The 21,722-nt window shown below is 42.0% G+C and overlaps 1 long non-coding RNA gene across 2 annotated transcripts; it reads right to left on the bottom strand.

The window, feature by feature from the left end:
- Positions 1-1,913: 1,913 nt before the first annotated feature.
- Positions 1,914-18,769, bottom strand: LOC134607256 (uncharacterized). 2 transcript variants are annotated; one of them, XR_010090679.1, is made up of 7 exons: positions 18,670-18,769; positions 16,287-16,367; positions 15,644-15,667; positions 12,343-12,369; positions 11,997-12,110; positions 4,462-4,515; positions 1,914-3,541 (listed from the first exon to the last, which is right to left on the bottom strand). It is a non-coding gene; the product is annotated as an uncharacterized LOC134607256 (long non-coding RNA). The 2 variants fall into 2 exon arrangements; XR_010090678.1 differs by lacking the exon at positions 15,644-15,667.
- Positions 18,770-21,722: the final 2,953 nt, after the last annotated feature.

Raw genomic sequence — 21,722 nt, forward strand, 5'->3', positions numbered from 1 at the left:
CACATCCTCTGGTCTATGGTGATCAAGATAAAGCTAACATAATTAAGCATTTTACAGACCTTTGTATGGTTTTTGACATTCGACTCACCCTGTGCATATGCACTGCAGAAATTTTTAAGGCACACAATTTGTCCATATTTTGTCAATATGTTCTAATCCCTTAACTGTTAGAGTGGCTCAGGGACTCCATGGGAAATCAGTGATGCAATGGCCAGATAAGTGGTTTAATTTCATGCATACATTACTCTGGAATCAAGTAATTTAATTCCAGAAAGTGCCATGCTATTAATGATTAACTGAAGATAATTTTCCCAAAATATTTTCTGGTCATGTGATAGAAAATTCAATAGAGTCAACAAGGAAGTCCTCACCTACATGTATACTTTTATTTACGGTATGTGCAAAACAGTGAAGAACCAAAAAAAAAAAAAAATCTAAGGAACAAACCTCACCCATTAACAATTTTTTGACGTAATTGCAGACTCCACACATTCAAATGCTCCAGAGGGATTTTCTTTTTACGTCATGTCACTATGGGATATATAGGTATGGTAAAGATGGCACAGATGCTTTGTCTGTTAAATTGTTTGGGTGGTAAAACTCATGGGCAGATCAGGTTTTCAATCCCATACTACAAAATGTGTATCATCACTTTGTCCATGAAAAACAGACACATGGTGTGAATGATGCAGTGCCAGGACATAGATGTACTGACCAGTCAGAGAATCTTAGCAGTTACACTCTCAGGCAGCAGTTATTAATTGTAGCTGCTACCGTTAATTCCGTCTTCTCCCACTGGTGATATGTTTGGAAGGGAGCAGAGGATACGAAAACTGGTTCTCTCTTCCCTAGCTCCTGCAGTGGCAAATCATTAAAGGCAACCAGTATGAACTAAAGACTTCAAATACAGGGTTGACAATTATCTCTATATCTCCTATTTTTTAACCATCCTTGTGCGACTGGTGAGAGTTTCACTCCTGAGAAAACTGCTGCTATTTTATTTTAGCAGAAAATAATTTACAATCTCGACTAGGCTTGGATATATCTTTATGGTGCCCTAAAATTTAAGGAATTCTAGCCCTGTCATTTATTTAATAAAATCTAAAAAAAATTTTAAGATATAAGATAGATACAACTAATATGGATAAATAATGCCATTCGACGTTAATCATAATTGACAGGCTTTGGTCTCGTGGTTTATCATGATGTCCTCTTCACCTTTTTCATTGCACTATAATTCTAAAATGCACTCTTTACCTTTGCAAAAAGCCTTGTTCTATCAGTGTAGTAGGTATCAACCTACAACATGCCAATGGCCTGGCTACTAGGTGGTGTGGAAAACCCATGGCAATGAATGTGTAAGGTTTAAAGTATACAGAATAAACATTTAGATCAGGACTCAAACAATGGCCTTCCAAGAAGATGTTTTTCTATTATTGTTACCTTGCAAACAAAGAACTTCTTGCACGACATAGTTGCTTGTTTAACTTGCTCCAAGCAACAAGAACACAGAAGTTATCATTAAATACTCAATTTCTAGTTCAGAAACAAAATCCTAGACCCCACCCAATTAGTGGATAGCTGCTATGCTACGCCTATTGGGATACATACGATTAACAATCTTATCTCTTATATCTCCCTCCCCCATCTCTGTACGGATTATTTGAGCCGATGATGTGGCGTGCCACCCATGCCTTTAGAATGTAAAATGTCTACCAAGAATCTTTTTTCATATTCTTTGTACAAAAAAAATTATGCACTTTGTTTTTAAACTGATGTATGATGTGTACACACCTTCTGAAGATAGCGCCTCTTTAACATTACGTTTAAAACTTACACAACAAATCATTTGAATCTGCTAATGCATTACAAAACAAAAACAATCTAAATGACTAACGGATCCACTGACAGCATTAGAGTTTCACCTTTTATTTCAAAGACGTGGCATGTAAAGGTATGTGACTAACCAGAAGTTTTATATTTGGAGACGAATGGATATAAGACAACAAAACAGAGGTAATAGTACATGTTAATAGATTTAGCATAATGAATGGGCATCCTCTGCTAACAAACTACAGCTAACCTCCCCCACAAAATAAAATTGCTAGCAGCTTACTCTGGTTAATTCGATAAAGTGTGAACTAGGAATTAAAAATTAATTTACAAAAATTTAGTCTAGTAGAACAGACCAATTGAAATTTTTATTTTTACAAATCCAATCCATTCAGCTAGGTTGTCACTTTAGCTATGTTGGCCTAAAAGTTTAAATTCACTAAATTCCAATCAATTCACAATTCAGTGAATGACTGTTTCTGGGAAGTCTAGTTTGCCAAGTATTTGACATTCACTCAGGACTTTTCACTAAAGTGGTAATTGTTGAAACGGTTAGTCTTAAATTTGAAAGTCACTTTGAATTTCCATGAATTAAACTTTCCAATATTTGTACGGGCGCAGTTACACCTTTTGAGAGTACATAATCACATGCTACAGAAATATTAAATGTAAAAAAAAAAATTAAAAAAATTGGATGCCCGGTTACATTTATATGTGTGATGTTGATTGGAATCCTTCTCTACTTTCCATAGTACACCACTGGAGGCATGGTGTCAGATGATTCTTTACAAAAGAAGTATTTTAATGAGCAATGCATCTAGGATTTCAGAACATTCAGCAAATTAAAAAAAAAAAACATACAAATAGCTATGTGTACAGATATAAAGTTAAAAAAGTAACAACAGGTTAGGAAACCGTTTAAAAGCCATAAAAATCATGTAGGGTCTTCTAAAGAATTCAAACGTATAATATGATAATATGCCAATGTTTCGAATTTTTTTGGTGATCTTGTACATATGGGGGATTTGAGGATTGTGGCAACAAGATGGACAAAAACTATTAGGTGTGTTTAAGGTACTTCATCAGTAAAACAAAACAAAATCTTATCAAATACAAGCATTTTAAACAAAGTGACTAGCTCTGATTCACCAGCAGCAAGGGACTAAAAGTATCATGATATTCCACAGGTATCCTGGTGGAACTTTGTGTTAGCTTTAGTTAAAGCAGCTGCAGAGCCAAAGGCAGATAATTTCTTGTTATAACAAAACAAAAAAACTGACTAAAATCCAACAAAAATAAAATTTTAAAAAAGTGCACCTTGCCAGGCTATTTACTAAAATGAGAATTGCTGGAAATTCCAAAATTTAGGTCAAAATAGACAAAAAAAAAATAAAAAATTAATTCTGCTGCCAGTTTAACTATTTGGCCTTAAATTTGAACATCGGTTTGCATTCTCAGCTATTCTCACTTGTCACTTAGTGAATAAACTTGCATATGTCAATGCACGTCCCACGTAGTTTCCAGTATACAGATCTACACCACACAGTGGAGAAGACACATTTACAGAGAAGTCCACAAAATAACTCTGACAACATTGCTAACATTTTTCTTGTGCCTTCCTTTGTGAATTTTCAGGTTTAATTAAAGACTACCATCAAGGATTTTCTTTGTAGTTGCCAGGATTATTTAGGGAGAAGGGTATTTTGTGCTGAAACAAAAAGATTCAGAAATTAGCATAAAAAAATAAAATAAATTAAAAAAACACCCCACAAACAAAATCATTTTGGCAGAAATAGAGGTGTGTGCCCCAATAATACACACCCCTCCCTATTCCACAACCACAAATTAAAGTGAACCTATTATGAATAATTTAACTTGCCTTAAAATCGCTCACATATACATTGAATTCACCATAGATAAAGATGCATGGTGTATTCAATGTTATATATAAAACTAGACTTATTTGTCCTCCTTTCCAGTGCCATCATCTTCATGCTTTGCGGTTATTACTCTTCTGGTAACATGCACCTCCGCACCGTCTGCCACTACTCCTCTGTTCTTCTTTGACTTGCTCTGCCTGGGAGGAATCCCCCAGCAAGGCAAATTTATTTAGTCAGTGACGTCACCAGCATCAGAATACTGGTGACGTCACTGCGCAGGGGTAGGCAACTTGCGACACACCAGATGTTGTGGACTACATCTCCCATAAGGATCTTACTGCCATAAAGATGGGATATCATCATGGGAGGTGTAGTCCTAAACATCTGGAGTATTGAAGGATGCTTTGCCCTGACCTAGCCAGTACTAGAACAACCAGCTAGGGAGTTTCCATAACAAACAGTGCACGTGGTTGAAACACAGATGTCTTCCTGACCATTGCAGTTAAAAAAGCAAAAATAAAGTGGAAACGGCTCATACATTTTGTTAGAATTACAATCTACAAAGTGTGATGCTAAAAAGAATCCTCAGTTCTAGTATCAGCATTTATGTTTCGATTTCAGTCATTTTAACGATATTGGTTACAGTTTTAGGAATAGTCTGTTTCTTGTATTCAGCCCATTTGTCTCCAGCTCTGTTTGTACTCATACAAATTAACTAACTGATCAGCTGTAAGTTTTCATTACTCACCTTGTGGATCTACTTGGTCTCCTTTATTATCCATGTTTACATTTTCTGGGTCTTCTAGAATAAAATAAAATGTAGGGATCTATTAAAGGGTTTGAAATCACTGAATACAAATTATGCATTTTCTACTTAGCAGATCTTCCAGAAAGGGGAGATTGCATATGTTGCCGATCGTAACCTATATTGGTATTCGATAAATCTAGGGGAAAAAAGAGTTATGCTTTCCCCATCTCGCTCTCTACACATACACACAACATTCATGCATTTACAATGGCTCCCTTTGTTTCCTTCTTAGTTCAGCATGATCCAGACTGTTTGATTTTAATGGGAGGCAAATGTTTGGCTGCTGTGACTTGAATTCCAACACTTATTTGATCCTTGTCTCATTGCGGATATTCTGGTTTAGCTGCTATGTTTTTTTATTTATCAATGAGCTACCTCACCTAGCTCACCAGTAAGGCGAGCAGGACAGAATTAATAGCAACTTAGTGACGTAAACCATATTCATCACTCGAAATGTAAATCACTTATTTTTTTCTAAAACTCATACTGTATACACAAAATAGAACATGGCTAAAATAATTGTCTGTATAAGTTATGTGAAGAATCAAGTAGGTCGAAGCAAGTGCCTTAGATTTCTTCAATTTGGCCTGTGTTTTGAACTTTGCTAATCTTCCAAGAGTAAACTTGTATTTGCAAAGAGATTCTTATTTGACCATTACTTTAACCAATCAGTGTACTAATCCCCACATGCTCAAAAAGACAGCATAAAAAAAAAAAAAAAAAATCTATAGCACAACAAACTGTCTATTTCTATTAGACTGCAACTACAACAATACAGGGTACAAGGAAGCACACATTAAAGTATAACATCATTCACTTTTGTTTTATCTGTTTGATTTGTTTATTTTCTATTTTATTTTATTTTATTTTAGGCCAGATGGCTCCAGAATCCACCCCTTTATTCCTCACATCCCTCCTTCCCAACTCCACTCTTTGTCACATATGGATAAAGTGTTTTCATAATATTGGTCATGTAAGAGATGTTTGGATTTTTACAACATTTTTATAATATTGGTTATGTAAGATATGTCTGGATTTGTGTGTTTTTAATACATAGCAAAGTGCTGATAGATAGCTAGGAAGGTCCTGTTAGACCTATAAGTATAATGGTGTTTTATTTTTTGATTTAATCCGTACTGTATTCATTTTTGTGTCTCATGATATATTGGACATCTAATATGTCTTTATTTTCATCTCATTTTATTTCTTTATCTGATTTCTTTATCTTGTTTCCTCGTATGGGTTTTTTCCAATGCCGTTGACGACTGGACGAAGTGGAACGCATGTGCGTTCCAGTGACACACATCCGCTCAGTCTAGGGTGATGCGGGTATTTCCGGGTCTGTGGAACGCACGTGCGTTCCACGAAGGAGAGCCGGAACTCCATATATGGAGCGTATGAACATATGGACAATCAGCTGTTCGGAATTGAAAATTTTGGATCAAAATGTCGGCGGGAAGATTTAAAAGGGATTGGAAGCCCGAGAAGGATTGAAGCACTCCACTACTCCTGAGGAAGTCCGGTGAACCGGACGAAACGCGTAGAGACTGATAGTGATTGCCATTAATTATTTTATTATTTTACTATTGTGTATTGCCTGCCTGAAATTTCAACAAGGACGTTCTGCTCCACTTTTTGATGGGAGGAAAAGACTTGTTCTGATGGGCCTTTTTACAAGAGTTACACTGTAAGTGCAACCATTAAAGCTGTGATTTTATTTACATAACAACGTTACACTATGTCGATTTTTATTATTCTTTACATGTCCAAACTACTACTCTGACCCTGAGGGACTTAAGAATACTCATCTATTTGATGTGCCTGAAAACCACATATATCTCGTGAGTGTGACATAAACATAAGGGGCATCCGTGTGTTTTACGTTAATCCCCTATAAGCGTTTTCTTTTATTTTTCATATGTTTAGGTATATTCTACCCTGTTTCTATTAAAGTATATTGGTCTGGCTATCTACAGCACTACTACAAATTAGTAGGTCTCCCCCGCCAAACACCCAGTTTAATAGTTTAATATTTTTGTCATGTCAGCAACTGTAGTTTTAAGAGGGGTTGCAGTATTTCAAGAGAAGCTAAAGGGGTTTTCTATTAATTCACCATCCAAAATTGATTTAGCATTTATCCATTAGAAGCATCAGAACACTAGTGAAACTGGGGTTTTACATGCCCTGGGAAAGGGGGAACGATGATATACTTAATGTAAACCAATCTGTTTTGTGCATATAGAGAATAAGCATATTGTCATTAGTGTGAGATATTTGCCTGTTTGCACTTCAGCCATATTTTTAGAGGATTACAGTGGAAAATGGCCACATTTCCCTGCTATTTTACAGTTTACCAACCTCAAGAGATCAATTTCTTACACATCTACAATCTTGCATTATATTTGCCACATAAGGCACAGCTTACAAGATGCATTTGAAGAACAGTCAAACTGTCCTTATAGCATATATTTTCACGCACTACTTCAATTTGCATTACAGAGCCTCTTCCAATGTCACCTTTAATATAAGTATTTAAAGCATTTCCAAAGAGTCACACAAATGCAGTTCCTTTTTTTTATTTCCATTTCTGTCTCGTAAGATATTACTCAAGAGTATCACTCAAGGATGCCATAAACACCTGGCAATGAGTAAATCTGTCTATACATAGCATTTTTTTTTCTTTGTATCTTTATTTCACAACAGTATTATATTGGTACCCTTAGCTTGAGAGGTAGGATACAAGACTAATTAACTCGTGGGAGGATAATTATAGCTTTACTGAATCTGTCCTATCTGCTAAAGAAGGAGCTTCCCAATTGTATTACTGTTAAGAAAAAAAAAATCTATGAAGAGAAAATAACTAATTATGGTTAGTTATCCCAATCTTGTACTACTATAAATATATAATAAAAACAATATTAGCATATATGGATATAAACCCCAAACAACCCTCCACCCCTTCAAAATGCATCTGAAAGCCTGAAAAGAATGTGAAAAGCCAACAGGCTCGCACTCTGTTTTCCATTCTATATCTGTCAGAATGTCTCCTAAACAATGGTTAAGGCTGCATGCAGGGGCGGACTGACCGGTCGGGCACTTCGGACATGGTCCGAGGGCCCGGCCGGGAGGGGGGCCCGCCATCAGGGGGCCCGGCCGCCCCTTTAAATGCTGCAGCCGCCTGAGCGCTCTCTTAAGAGCGCTCAGGCGGCTGCAGCTTCTCACCTCCCCTCCCCGTAGCGTGGCCGAGCTGCTCTGCGTCCGCGGTGCCGGCCGGAGTTACAGGAAGGTGCACACACACTGAGTGTGCACCTTCCTGTCAGTCCGGCCGGGTACAGGAAACAGAAACTCCTGTTCCGCGCGGAACAGGAGTTTCTGTTTCCTGTACCCGGCCGGACTGACAGGAAGGTGCACACTCGGTGTGTGTGTGCACCTTCCTATCAATCCGGTCGGCACCGCGGACGCAGAGCCTCTCGGCCACGCTACGGGGAGGGGGTAAAAAGAGAGAGGGAGGGAGGGGAGGGGTGGGGGGGAGTTAAAAGAGAGAGGGAGGGAGGGGAGGGGAGGGGGGGAGTTAAAAGAGAGAGGGAGGGAGGGGAGGGGAGGGGGGGAGTTAAAAGAGAGAGGGAGGGAGGGGAGGGGGGGGGTTAAAAGAGAGAGGGGGGGGAGTTAAAAGAGAGAGGGGGGGTTAAAAGAGAGAGGGAGGGGGCGTTAAAAGAGAGAGGGAGGGGGGGTTAAAAGAGAGAGGGGGGGGTAAAAAGAGAAAGGGAGGGGGTTAAAAGAGAGAGGGAGGGTAAAAAGAGAGAGGATGGGGGTTAAAAGAGAGAGGATGGGGGGTTAAAAGAGAGAGGATGGGGGGTTAAAAGAGAGAGGATGGGGGGTTAAAAGAGAGGGGGGTTGTTAAAAGAGATGGGTTAAAAGAGAGAGGGAGGGGGGTTTAAAAGAGGGAGGGGTTAAAAGAAAGAGGGAGGGGGTTAAAAGAAAGAGGGAGGGGGGGTTAAAAGAGAGAGGGAGGGGGGGTTAAAAGAGAGGGAGGGGGGGTTAAAAGAGAGAGGGAGGGGGGTAAAAAGAGAGAGGGAGGGGGTTAAAAGAGAGGGAGGGGGTTAAAAGAGAGGGGGGGGTAAAAAGAGAGAGGGAGGGGGGTAAAAAGAGAGAGGATGGGGGGTTAAAAGAGAGGGGGGTTGTTAAAAGAGATGGGTTAAAAGAGAGAGGGAGGGGGGTTTAAAAGAGGGAGGGGGTTAAAAGAAAGAGGGAGGGGGGGTTAAAAGAGAGAGGGAGGGGGGGTTAAAAGAGAGAGGGAGGGGGGGTTAAAAGAGAGAGGGAGGGGGGGTTAAAAGAGAGAGGGAGGGGGGTAAAAAGAGAGAGGGAGGGGGTTAAAAGAGAGGGAGGGGGTTAAAAGAGAGAGGGAGGGGGGTTAAAAGAGAGGGGGGGGTAAAAAGAGAGAGGGAGGGGGGTAAAAAGAGAGAGGGAGGGGGGTAAAAAGAGAGAGGATGGGGGGTTAAAAGAGAGAGGATGGGGGGTTAAAAGAGATGGGGGTTGTTAAAAGAGATGGGTTAAAAGAGAGAGGGAGGGGGGTTTAAAAGAGGGAGGGGGTTAAAAGAAAGAGGGAGGGGGGGTTAAAAGAGAGAGGGGAGGTTTAAAGAGAGAGGGGGGTTAAAAAGAGAGAGGGAGGGGGGTAAAAAGAGAGAGGGGGGGGGTAAAAAGAGAGAGGGAGGGGGGTAAAAAGAGAGAGGGGAGTAGGGGGGTAAAAAGAGAGAGGGAGGGGGTAAGAAGAGAGGGGGGTAAGAAGAGGGAGGGGGTAAGAAGAGAGAGAGGGGGTAAGAAGGGAGGGGGGAGTAAAAAGAGGGAGAGTAAAAGAAGAAGGGGGGAGTAAGAAGAGAGGGGGGTAAGAAGAGGGAGGGGGGTAAGAAGAGAGAGAGGGGGTAAGAAGGGAGGGGGGAGTAAAAAGAGGGAGAGTAAAAGAAGAAGGGGGGAGTAAGAAGAGAGGGCGGGAGTAAAGGGGGTAAGAAGAGGGGAGGGGGGAGTAAAAGAGGAAGGGGGAGTAAGAAGAGGGGGAGGGGGTAAGAAGAGGGAGGAGTAAGAAGAGGGAGGAGTAAGAAGAGGTGGGAGTAAGAAGAGGGGGAGGGGGAGTAAGAAGATGGGGAGAGTAAGAAGGGGGAGTAAGGAGAGGGGGAGGGGGGAGTAAGAAAAGGGGAGAGTAAGAATGGGGGTAAGAAGAGAGTGGGAGTAAGAAGGGGGTAAGAAGAGGGGGAGGGGGGAGTAAGAGGAGGGCAATTGCCCCCTCCCCTGTCCGCAGGCACCGTGCGGGCAGCCGGCAGGGGAGGGAGGAAGAGAGGACCCGGGAGCTCAGCCTGCAGCTCCTCTGGGTCCTTCTTGCGCGAGCACAGATCGTTGCCGCGGTTACCACGGCAACGTTACGGCTCTTGCAAGAGTAAACTCTAGCCCTGGAGCTACGGGCTAGAGTTCACTCTCAACACTGTGACCACCAGGTATTCCTGGTGGTCGCAGTGGTGAGAGTGAACTTTAGCCCCATAAACACACTGCCCCCACACCATACACATTCACACACTGCCCCCCATACACACCATACACATTTACACACATTGCCTCACACACACACACATACACTGCCCACCCATACACACACAGCCCCCCATACTAACATTGCCACACACATACACAGCCCCCTCGTACACACATTGCCCCACACACCCTACACATTCACACACTACACCCCCTCACACACACGAACCTTTCACACAGACTGCACCCCTTACACATTGCACCACTGCTCCTATACCCTACTACAGCCTCATATCCCAGCAGACCCCAGGTAAGTTGTCAAACTGTTCTTAAACGGTTTGACTACTTACTCTGGGAGGGGGGCCCGGCCCTCCTGGCACCATAACGACTACACAGAGTAATAGTGGTTATTGTGCATGGATTATTTCTTTAAATAATCTACGAGTGCCCCAGTAGCCAGCAAGCCAGCCAACCCACAGGCCAGCCAGCCCACAGGCTGGCCAGTAGACAGCCAGCCAGCCTACAGGCCACCAGTTAGGCTTAAAGCCAGCAACCCCACAGCCTGCCAACCGCAGCCAGCAAGCCACAGCCTGCCAGCCAGCAAGCCACAGCCTGCCAGCCGCAGCCAGCAAGCCCACAGCCTGCCAGCCGCAGCCAGCAAGCCCACAGCCTGCCAGCCGCAGCCAGCAAGCCCACAGCCTGCCGGCAGTAGCCAGTAAGCCCACAGCCTGCCAGCAAGCCCACAGCCTGCCAGCCGCAGCCAGTAAGCCCACAGCCTTCCAGCAAGCCCACAGCCTGCCAGCCGCAGCCAGCAAGCCCACAGCCTGCCGGCAGTAGCCAGCAAGCCCACAGCCTGCCGGCAGTAGCCAGCAAGCCCACAGCCTGCCGGCAGTAGCCAGCAAGCCCACAGCCTGCCAGCAAGCCCACAGCCTGCCAGCCGCAGCCAGTAAGCCCACAGCCTTCCAGCAAGCCCACAGACTGCCAGCCAGCAACAGTAATTAAGGTAAGAGGAGCCAACTTGGCCTAGGTATCAGCTATGTTGTGTTGCTATATTGTGAATAGGAACCAGAGTGTTGGAGAGACCCCCCTCCAGGCCCCATTAGACTCCATTGTAGTCTCTAATGGGACCTGGAGGAAATTCTTTCTAACACACTCTCTAAAGGACACTGAGATAGCCTCTGCTAGAATGCTCCCCCCCCTCCATGGCCCATTAGCCCTCAATTGTAGTCTCTACTGGGGCCTGGAGGCGACTGTTTCCAGCAGGGACACTGAGATGGCCTCTGTTAGAAAGACCCCCTTCCAAGCCTGTTAGACTCCATTGTAGTCTCTAATAGGGCCTGGAGGGGATTCTTTCTAACACACTCTCTAAAGGACACTGAGATAGCCTCTGCTAGAAAGACCCCCCTCCATGGCCCATTAGCCCTCAATTGTAGTCTCTACTGGGGCCTTGAAGGGATTATTGCACTTTTGTTCCTTGTGTCTAAAGATTGTGTAGGGTGTGGCTGGAGGCGGTGCATGGAGGCGGGACATGGGTGGCGCTTGCTGCGGAGTATGGGTGGGGCCTGTAAGGGGGCCCTTGATTTATTTTGCCCGGGGGCCCTGAGGGTTCTCAGTCCGCCCCTGGCTGCATGATATTCCATATTGATTAATGATATAGTTGTTCTTTTGTTTGTAAGTTCATTGTTTCAGGTTCCTTGAATTCACTTATGTAAACCCAGCTCTGCAGACGCCCATGGCTCTATAACAGAGTCTAGTTTGTCTGTTTTACTTGTGTGCTTTACAGCCTCTGTCCATGTGTGCTCCAAGTGAAGTGTGCAGTACTTCTGACCTTGCCTCTGGTAACTGGACTACGCTAGTGAAGCATCCTTCTCTATTGCCAAGTGTTTTAAAACCATTTCTCTGTTAAAAACAGTCAAAAAAATAATGAATATTTTAAATCAGATTAATCCACTTACCACTTGCTCCTTTAAAGCAAAGCTTTTTCTTCTGGTAAGCAATGAAACTTGTCACAGCACCAAAAGCAGCCACGCCGACTGCACTCAGTATGCCGGCTATTACATTTGGTTTAGCTATGTGGACCAAAGCAAAAATAAATAAAAGTGAAACGACATTTGCAGTGTAAAAACCATACTACTGAAAGTGATTACAATAAAGATGGCAAAATACACATTGAAATTTGGAAAAAGTAAAATACTGACAATTGCAGTCAAAGATTAAAAAAACAAAACAACATTTTTCTATCAAATTACAACATTTTTCTATCAAATTAGCTGCAATAATGTAACAAAATAAAAATCTCACCCCCTTCATCATTCTGCTGTTCTCCACCTGTAGAAGCAAAAAAAACATAGTAGTCAATGTCCTATCTGACCTCTATCAAATAGACTACATCTAAAAAAGAGGATTAAACATCAAACTAGCATGCACTAAATGAAGCTGAATGCAAAAGCAGCATACACGCACTACAGCTGCACAGTGTGGTTAGAAGACAAACAAGCAGTTAATGGAGTAAATATTGAAATATCCCAGAACCCCAAGAGGCTGAAAACAGAATAAAGTAAACTAAAAAAAAAACAAATCAAGGTAACACCACTGAATGGAAGAAAGGGGGTTATACAATAATAAAAATGCTCTATTCTAGTGTAATTAATTTAGTCTCCAAACTCATGAAGCTCTCTTTCACCATTTACCCAATACTAATGATTTGCTTCCCTTTCACTCTGGTCCATTAGCCTTCTTGCATCACCTATTGCTTTCGTTAGACTCTGATTTTAAGCCACTATATGACTATAGTCAATCACAATGTAATTCAGGCCTCTTCATTCCATACACAAGCCTGGATTACATATTAAAAATTTTATGACATTTGTACTATAACTCCATTGTAAGCGTAGATATGTGGTCTTTTAGGGACATCAATTATTTGTGTAAATACAAAACTACAGCAGTGTCACGCTTTCCATTATGATATACAGTGCCTTGCAAAAGTATTCCCCCCCCCCCCCCCCCCCTTGACTTTTTACCTATTTTGCTACATTACAGCCTTACGTTCAATGTTTTATTAATCTGAATTTTATGTGATGGATCAGAACACAATAGTCTAAGTTGGTGAAGTGAAATGAAATATATACATAAAACTATTTTTTAGAAATAGAACACAGAAAATTGGCATGTTCGGATGTATTCACCAATGTTGTTATGAAGCACATAAAATGCTCTGGTGCAACCAATTACCTTCAGAAGTCACATAATTAGTGAAATGATGTCCACCTGTGTGCAATATAAGTGTCACATGATCTGTCATTACATACACACCTTTTTTGAAAGGCCCCAGAGGCTGCAACACCTAAGCAAGAGGCACCAATAACTAAACACTGCCATGAAGACCAAGGAACTCTCCAAACAAGTAAGGGACAATGTTGTTGAGAAGTACAAGTCAGGGTTAGGCCAGGAGCACCATCAAATCTATCATAACCAAATAGAAAGAACATGGCACAACAGCAAACCTGCCAAGAGACGGCCGCCCACCAAGACTCACGGACTGGGCAAAGAGGGCATTAATCAGATAGGCAGCACAGAGACCCAAGTTAACCCTGGAGGAGCTGCAGAGTTCCACAGCAGAGACTGGAGTATCTGTCCATAGGACGACAATAAGCCGTACGCTCCATAGAGTTGGGCTTTATGGCAGAGTGGCCAGAAGAAAGCCATTACTTTCAGCAATATAACAAAATGGCACATTTTGAGTTTGCGAAAAGGCATGTGGGAGACTCCCAAAATGTATGGAGGAAGGTGCTCTGGTCTGATGAGACTAAAATTTAACTTTTTAACCAAAGAAAACGCTATGTCTGGCACAAACTCATTACATCACCCAAAGAACACCATCCCCCACAGTGAAACATGGTGGTGGCAGCATCATGCTGTGGGGACGTTTTTCAGCAGCTGGGACTGGGAAACTGGTCAGAGTTGAGGGAAATATGGATGGTGCTAAATACAGGGATATTCTTGAGCAAAACCTGTACCACTCTGTGCGTGATTTAAGGCAAAGACGGAGGTTCACCTTCCAGCAGGACAATGACCCCAAACACACTGCTAAAGCAACACTTGAGTGGTTTAAGGGGAAACATGTAAATGTGTTGTAATGGCCTAGTCAAAGCCCAGACCTCAATCCAATAGAAAATCTGTGGTCAGACATAAAGATTGCTGTTCACAAGCGCAAACCATCCAACTTGAAGCAGCTGGAGCAGTTTTGCGAGGAGGAATGGGCACAAATTCCAGTGGTAAGTGGCAAGCTCATCCAAAGCAACTTGGAGCTGTGATTGCCACAAAAGGTGGCTCTACAAAGTATTTACTTTAGGGGGATGAATAGTTATGCACATTGACCTTTTCTGTTATTTTGTCCTATTTGTTGTTTGCTTCAGAATAAAAAAACAAAAAAACAAAAAATCTTCAAAGTTGTGGGCATGTTCTGTAAATTAAATGATGCAAATCCTCAAACAACATATTTTTATTCCAGGTTGTGTGGCAACAAAACACAAAAAATGCCAAGGGGGGTGAATACTTTTGCAAGGCACTGTATATTATATAAAACCATTATATAATCTATTTAAAAGCTCCCAAAAATAAAATCCTTGGTAAACAGGACCTTTTTTCTTCTGTCACAATTTTTGTGAAATCTCTTTCGCAAAAAGGTATGTGGAATGTTCAAATTTTTTTTTACAGCATTTCTGTATTGGGGAACACAGGTTTTTTTTTGTGTGGCGGCTCAGTGCAGTTAAACACCATAATGATCTCATATGGAGAGCCACTGTGCCTTCACACACACTTAAGGAGAGCTACTACTGTAGGAGTATAAAACCAATAGTCTTAATCCCAGGGTTCACTCCTCCCAATGTGTATAAGAGGGAGTATAAATATAACTAAGGATGAATGAAATAAAAGCTTATTTCTGAAAAGATAAATAGACAATACACTCTCAGTAGTATAGTAATGTCCCACTTTTGCAATAAATGTACTGGTTTTAGGAGGACGGCCAACGTAAGTGAACACCAGAGTTTATTTTCACCCCTTTCCTACCAATGTCACTTACCCTTTCCCTACACAAGGCATGAGATACAAGTGACAATTGAATAAAGTGGGGTAAGTGGTCACTCTCTCCACGTCACTATTCCCCTTCCCATTTTATTATTACCCTATCCATCCCCTGCACAAAATTCTTCCTTCCATTCTCTTTGCTCTTTTCATTTAATTCTTCCTTCCATTCTCCTTGCTCTTTTCATTTAATAGTAAAGCCCTCAATTTGCAGAGCATTACCAGCGATTGGGGGTCTCATCAACACAGTCTACTGTCACAGAAACGGTTTAAGTCATAATGGATAATACAGGAGCTGCGCTAGTCCGTATTTGCTAAAGAACAGTTGTGTGGCAAAAAGGTATGCTGCCAGTTTCCCAAGAAGTAGGCAGCTGTGTGTGTAGTATGCAACTGACTGGGGTACAATCTACACTCTAATAGAAAGATGGCATTTAGAATGGAAATTTGTGTAAAAGAGGAAAAACAAATAGAAAGAAGATCACGAACAGTACACAATATTTCAAGAAAAACATACCAGCAGATGCTTTGGATGCACGGCCTATAAGCAAGCAAATTAAATAGAAAGAAAAATATATTTTAGCAGTGAGATCTACTAATAAAAGTAATGGAAGTCAATGATTGAACATGTCAGGGAACCTGAGGGGCAGTCTACGGTACTATACAGGTTGTTAAACAGGGATGACTTCATAATGCGTTAAGTAAATACTGCATTGAATACTTACTTTCTAAACTGGGCAAGTGATAAGCATTAGAGATTTAAAGCAAGCATGGTTCTGAGCACAAGCATTTCTATTTAGTGGTTTTCATTAAACTCAAAAATACTTTCTGTATGGTTTTAAATATTAAAAACAAAGCTGTGAAAAACATGCTTAATTAGCAGTGGCAAGCGTGGCATAAATCAGAATCACTCATTAAAAAGTAGCCATGGCTTACACCTGGTACTGCAGATATTCATGAACTACATAACATGAGGCTGGTAAAACTTCATGGGAAACTGTTCATCAGTATCTGCAGATCCAAGGTGCACCTGAACCACAAAATGCAATCAGTACTATGAAATTTGAACTATAGCTCACTGTACCAATATAATACAACAAATGCAAAACAGACCATGGTCTCATGCGTGTCCAATAAAACAGAAAATATACAGGTCTTACCACTGGGGTTACCATCTTCACCTGGTTGAGGCTCATTTGGTAATTCATTGTCACCTAGAAGATCAGCATCAGAAAAGCTTCCTGAAAAATCAAAAAAATAAAATTGACTGTGACAAGTACGGTTGGTCTCTGACTGTGCCAGCAGACAAATCTTATGGGTTATTTTTGTGTCAACATACAAAAAGTCCTACTACTCTGAAAACAATGTATACAACTTGCATTTTTTAATCTAACTTTATGTAGCGGTCATACAAACTATGTTAAATATATTTTGTTGTGGCATTTAGCTGCAGTGGTCAGAATAATTTGAGAATAAAGTTCGGCAGTGTTTAAGCAGAGAGGAAAACCAGCCTATAGCACAGGATGTTTTAGATTCCAGTGTTTTGGAATATAAAACATGTACTTTATCAGTGTTAATGGATTACTCTTGCAGAAAGTGAACATTTGAATTTTAAATTTTTAAAGTTTCTTAACCTTTTGGTTAGGAAACAAATTCTCATGTGAAGGAGTACATTTCAGTAATTATTAAATTTCTCTTAAAGTTAAACAGAGGTTCAGCACTCTCCAAAAATAATGTAATATTTTTTATTTCTTTAGTTAGTGCATTGCAGAAAGCAAAAACAGATGTTTTGGCTCACATAAGAGCGCTTAAAAGGGCTCTTAGGTGAGCTGAAGTGTTTGTTTGTTGCTTCCTTACTACATTATTTTTGGAGAGTGCTGGACCATGCTTTGTTTGAAATTAGTTACTGGCATAGGCGTGCGCAGCCTATTGTATAAGGGTGTGCACCCTAAAGCACAAACACACACGCCGCGTATGTATGTATGTATGTATGTATGTATGTATGTATGTATGTATGTATGTATGTATGTATACACACACACACACACACACACATATATACATACACATATATATATACATACATACATACACACACACACACACACACACACACACACACATATACATACAAACACACACATACTGCTGTGTGTGTGTGTGTGTGTGTGTAAGGGCGCTGTGTGTGTGTGTAAGGGTGCTGTATGTGTGTGGGTGATATTAGTGTGTGTGTATGTGTAAGGGTGCTGTGTGTGTAAGGGTGCTGTTAGTGTGTGTGTGTTTGTAAGGGTGATGTATGTGTGTAATGTGTGGGGTGGGGGTCTGTTTAGTTAATATCCCCCCTCCCTTCTTACCTTATGTAGGGAGGGGGGACCGTGCTGCTGCCATCCCTGGTGGTCCAGTGGAGAGTGAACTCTAGCCCCAAAGGGGGCTAGAGATCACTCTCGCGAGATCTGAGCGTTGCCGCGGTAACGCTCCGACCTCGCGAGAGGAATCCGGCGGAGCTGCTGGCAAGAGCTCCCCGGGTCCTCTCCTGCCTCCCTCCCTGCCTGTGGTTAGGTGAGGGAGGTCTTTGATCTCCCTCACCAGCCCACGGAGGGAAGCACATAGTGCGTGCCGCGGGGATTAGGGTGTGCCCAGGCACACCCGGTGCGCACGCCTATGGTTACTGGTATGGTGATGTCAGATCTATTCAGCACCCCACTTTAGTAAGTGCTCATCCATTTTGTGTTGTAAGTAGATTTAGTTGCTCTTCCACATGCAAGTTTGTTTCCAGGTTTTCAAAGTAACACTGCAGAGAATTAGATTTTTTTTCTCCTTTTCTAAATATGGTTTAAAGGAAGATTCCACAAATGAATCACGATAACATTGCTATATACATTAATGGGATACTATAGTCACCAGAACACCCACAGATTAATGTAGTTGTTCTAGTGAGTATAGTCAGTTCCTGCCGACTTTATGCAGTAAACATGGTCTTTTCAGAGCAAAGGTAGTGTTTACATTGCAGCCTAGGGACACCTCCAGTGGGCACTCCTCAGATGGCTACTAGAGGTGCTTTCTGGGGCAGTGGTGCACACTGTGCAGCACTGACATTCACAGTCTCTATCCTCTGCATGGAGACACTGAACTTTCCTCATAGAGATGCATTGATCATTGTGGTGCTTGGCTTCGCCCCTGACCCACCTCCTTGGTTGAGATAATCAGAAGTTCTCAGCCAATCCAATGCTTTCCTGTGTTGATTGGCTGATATGACCACTTCTGATGATGTCAGCCAAGGAGGCAGGTCAGGAGCAGAGCCAGCACCAGCAGACTGGAATCTACTATATTTAAGAGGGTATGGGGGGGCTAGATAGTGTTTTTAACACTATGGGGTCATATACACGTTTGTGCTCCTGACCCTAGAGTGTTCCTTTAAGAATAACTGGTGATAAATACATTTGTCTATTCAAGTCTGAGCACTGTTTTGTGGAGAAATAACTGCTAAACAAAACAAAAAAAATATATAAAATGTTCAGACATTTGAGAAAAGAATGGTCTTACCACCACCTGTACCAGGATTTTCTGGCTTAGGTTTTGGAGCTGGTTTCTTGGTAGGATTTGGACCTATATACAAGAAAAAAGAAAATTAAAAAGGAAGTATAATAAATGAATTTAAAATAACTGGGAATTTGACATATATAGTCATTCTAAGGTTCCACAGAAGACCTTCAACATTAGTTTATACCAGGGCCTCAAATTATCAGGCACCTCCTGACAAAATGGTCCAGACTTTGACCACCTCATTTATACTTCTATGTCCAAGATCCTCGCAAGGGGATCTAGGTAAGATTCACGGCAGCACAGGACAAGATGCTGAATGTGGCAGGTCCCCTAGCTCAAATTGTATTCCTGGCGGAGGAGTTCTGTTCTTCGGGTTTCCTCTTGATCCTCAGTGAATTCACTCACCAGAGTGTCCATTTGTTCAAGTATGCAAACGAGGCCCTCTCGCAGCACGGTAGCACTGTTGCATTTGGATCTTGGTATTAAGGAGCTGGGCTTGGATGCTCAACGATTGCTTTTGGGGGTTTCTTTTGTTAGTAGGCTGCATGAGCATGTTACCTTCTCAATGCTGAATAAAGCTAAATCCTCCAACTAAAGATATTCTGGAGTCAGTGTGGTGTTTTTCAGTAGCCGCTGCCTTTCTTCCAGGATTTCCATCAGACTAGGCCAGGCTTCGAGCCATGGCTTGACAGGTCGAGGACGTGTCAAGTATCCCACAGGTAATCACCATTATATAAGGCAATGTGTAAGGCAGTGTGTGGTAATGTTTGAATGTCATTTCTTGGCTGCTATGGCTGGCTGGATTAAACACTCTGCTGAGGCGCGCAGTTGTAGTGGGTTTTAGAAGAGAAGGAGTAGGGTATCATATATCCCTCTAGCATTTTATCAGCAAGCTCCTGTAACTCAAGGGACTGATTTTACAGTTGACAAAGTGTGGTATAGTAGGCTGATGTGGTTTAGGACAGCCACAGTATTGAAAGGTCAATACAGAACCAAGTTGTTTATGGACTGCAGCAGGTTGCGTAGATTTAGGATAGCAAAAGCATTGTACAATCCTGTACACAACTACAATATAAGGTTTGGATTTCCTTTAATTCACAAAGAATATCTATGCCATTACTTTCAGCATTACTTTCCAGTGTTTTGGAATATAAAACATGTACTTTATCAGTGTTAATGGATTACTCTTGCAGAAAGTGAACATTTGAATTTTAAATTTTTAAAGTTTCTTAACCTTTTGGTTAGGAAACAAATTCTCATGTGAAGGAGTACATTTCAGTAATTATTAAATTTCTCTTAAAGTTAAACAGAGGTTCAGCACTCTCCAAAAATAATGTAATATTTTTTATTTCTTTAGTTAGTGCATTGCAGAAAGCAAAAACAGATGTTTTGGCTCACATAAGAGCGCTTAAAAGGGCTCTTAGGTGAGCTGAAGTGTTTGTTTGTTGCTTCCTTACTACATTATTTTTGGAGAGTGCTGGACCATGCTTTGTTTGAAATTAGTTACTGGCATAGGCGTGCGCAGCCTATTGTATAAGGGTGTGCACCCTAAAGCACAAACACACACGCCGCGTATGTATGTATGTATGTATGTATGTATGTATGTATGTATGTATGTATGTATGTATGTATACACACACACACACACACACACATATATACATACACATATATATATATACATACATACATACACACACACACACACACACACACACACACATATATACATACACACACATATACATACAAACACACACATACTGCTGTGTGTGTGTGTGTGTGTGTGTAAGGGCGCTGTGTGTGTGTGTAAGGGTGCTGTATGTGTGTGGGTGATATTAGTGTGTGTGTATGTGTAAGGGTGCTGTGTGTGTAAGGGTGCTGTTAGTGTGTGTGTGTTTGTAAGGGTGATGTATGTGTGTAATGTGTGGGGTGGGGGTCTGTTTAGTTAATATCCCCCCTCCCTTCTTACCTTATGTAGGGAGGGGGGACCGTGCTGCTGCCATCCCTGGTGGTCCAGTGGAGAGTGAACTCTAGCCCCAAAGGGGGCTAGAGATCACTCTCGCGAGATCTGAGCGTTGCCGCGGTAACGCTCCGACCTCGCGAGAGGAATCCGGCGGAGCTGCTGGCAAGAGCTCCCCGGGTCCTCTCCTGCCTCCCTCCCTGCCTGTGGTTAGGTGAGGGAGGTCTTTGATCTCCCTCACCAGCCCACGGAGGGAAGCACATAGTGCGTGCCGCGGGGATTAGGGTGTGCCCAGGCACACCCGGCACACCCCGTGCGCACGCCTATGGTTACTGGTATGGTGATGTCAGATCTATTCAGCACCCCACTTTAGTAAGTGCTCATCCATTTTGTGTTGTAAGTAGATTTAGTTGCTCTTCCACATGCAAGTTTGTTTCCAGGTTTTCAAAGTAACACTGCAGAGAATTAGATTTTTTTTCTCCTTTTCTAAATATGGTTTAAAGGAAGATTCCACAAATGAATCACGATAACATTGCTATATACATTAATGGGATACTATAGTCACCAGAACACCCACAGATTAATGTAGTTGTTCTAGTGAGTATAGTCAGTTCCTGCCGACTTTATGCAGTAAACATGGTCTTTTCAGAGCAAAGGTAGTGTTTACATTGCAGCCTAGGGACACCTCCAGTGGGCACTCCTCAGATGGCTACTAGAGGTGCTTTCTGGGGCAGTGGTGCACACTGTGCAGCACTGACATTCACAGTCTCTATCCTCTGCATGGAGACACTGAACTTTCCTCATAGAGATGCATTGATCATTGTGGTGCTTGGCTTCGCCCCTGACCCACCTCCTTGGTTGAGATAATCAGAAGTTCTCAGCCAATCCAATGCTTTCCTGTGTTGATTGGCTGATATGACCACTTCTGATGATGTCAGCCAAGGAGGCAGGTCAGGAGCAGAGCCAGCACCAGCAGACTGGAATCTACTATATTTAAGAGGGTATGGGGGGGCTAGATAGTGTTTTTAACACTATGGGGTCATATACACGTTTGTGCTCCTGACCCTAGAGTGTTCCTTTAAGAATAACT

The sequence above is a fragment of the Pelobates fuscus genome, chromosome 1 (genome assembly GCF_036172605.1).
Source record: "Pelobates fuscus isolate aPelFus1 chromosome 1, aPelFus1.pri, whole genome shotgun sequence".
Classification (NCBI taxonomy): domain Eukaryota; kingdom Metazoa; phylum Chordata; class Amphibia; order Anura; family Pelobatidae; genus Pelobates; species Pelobates fuscus.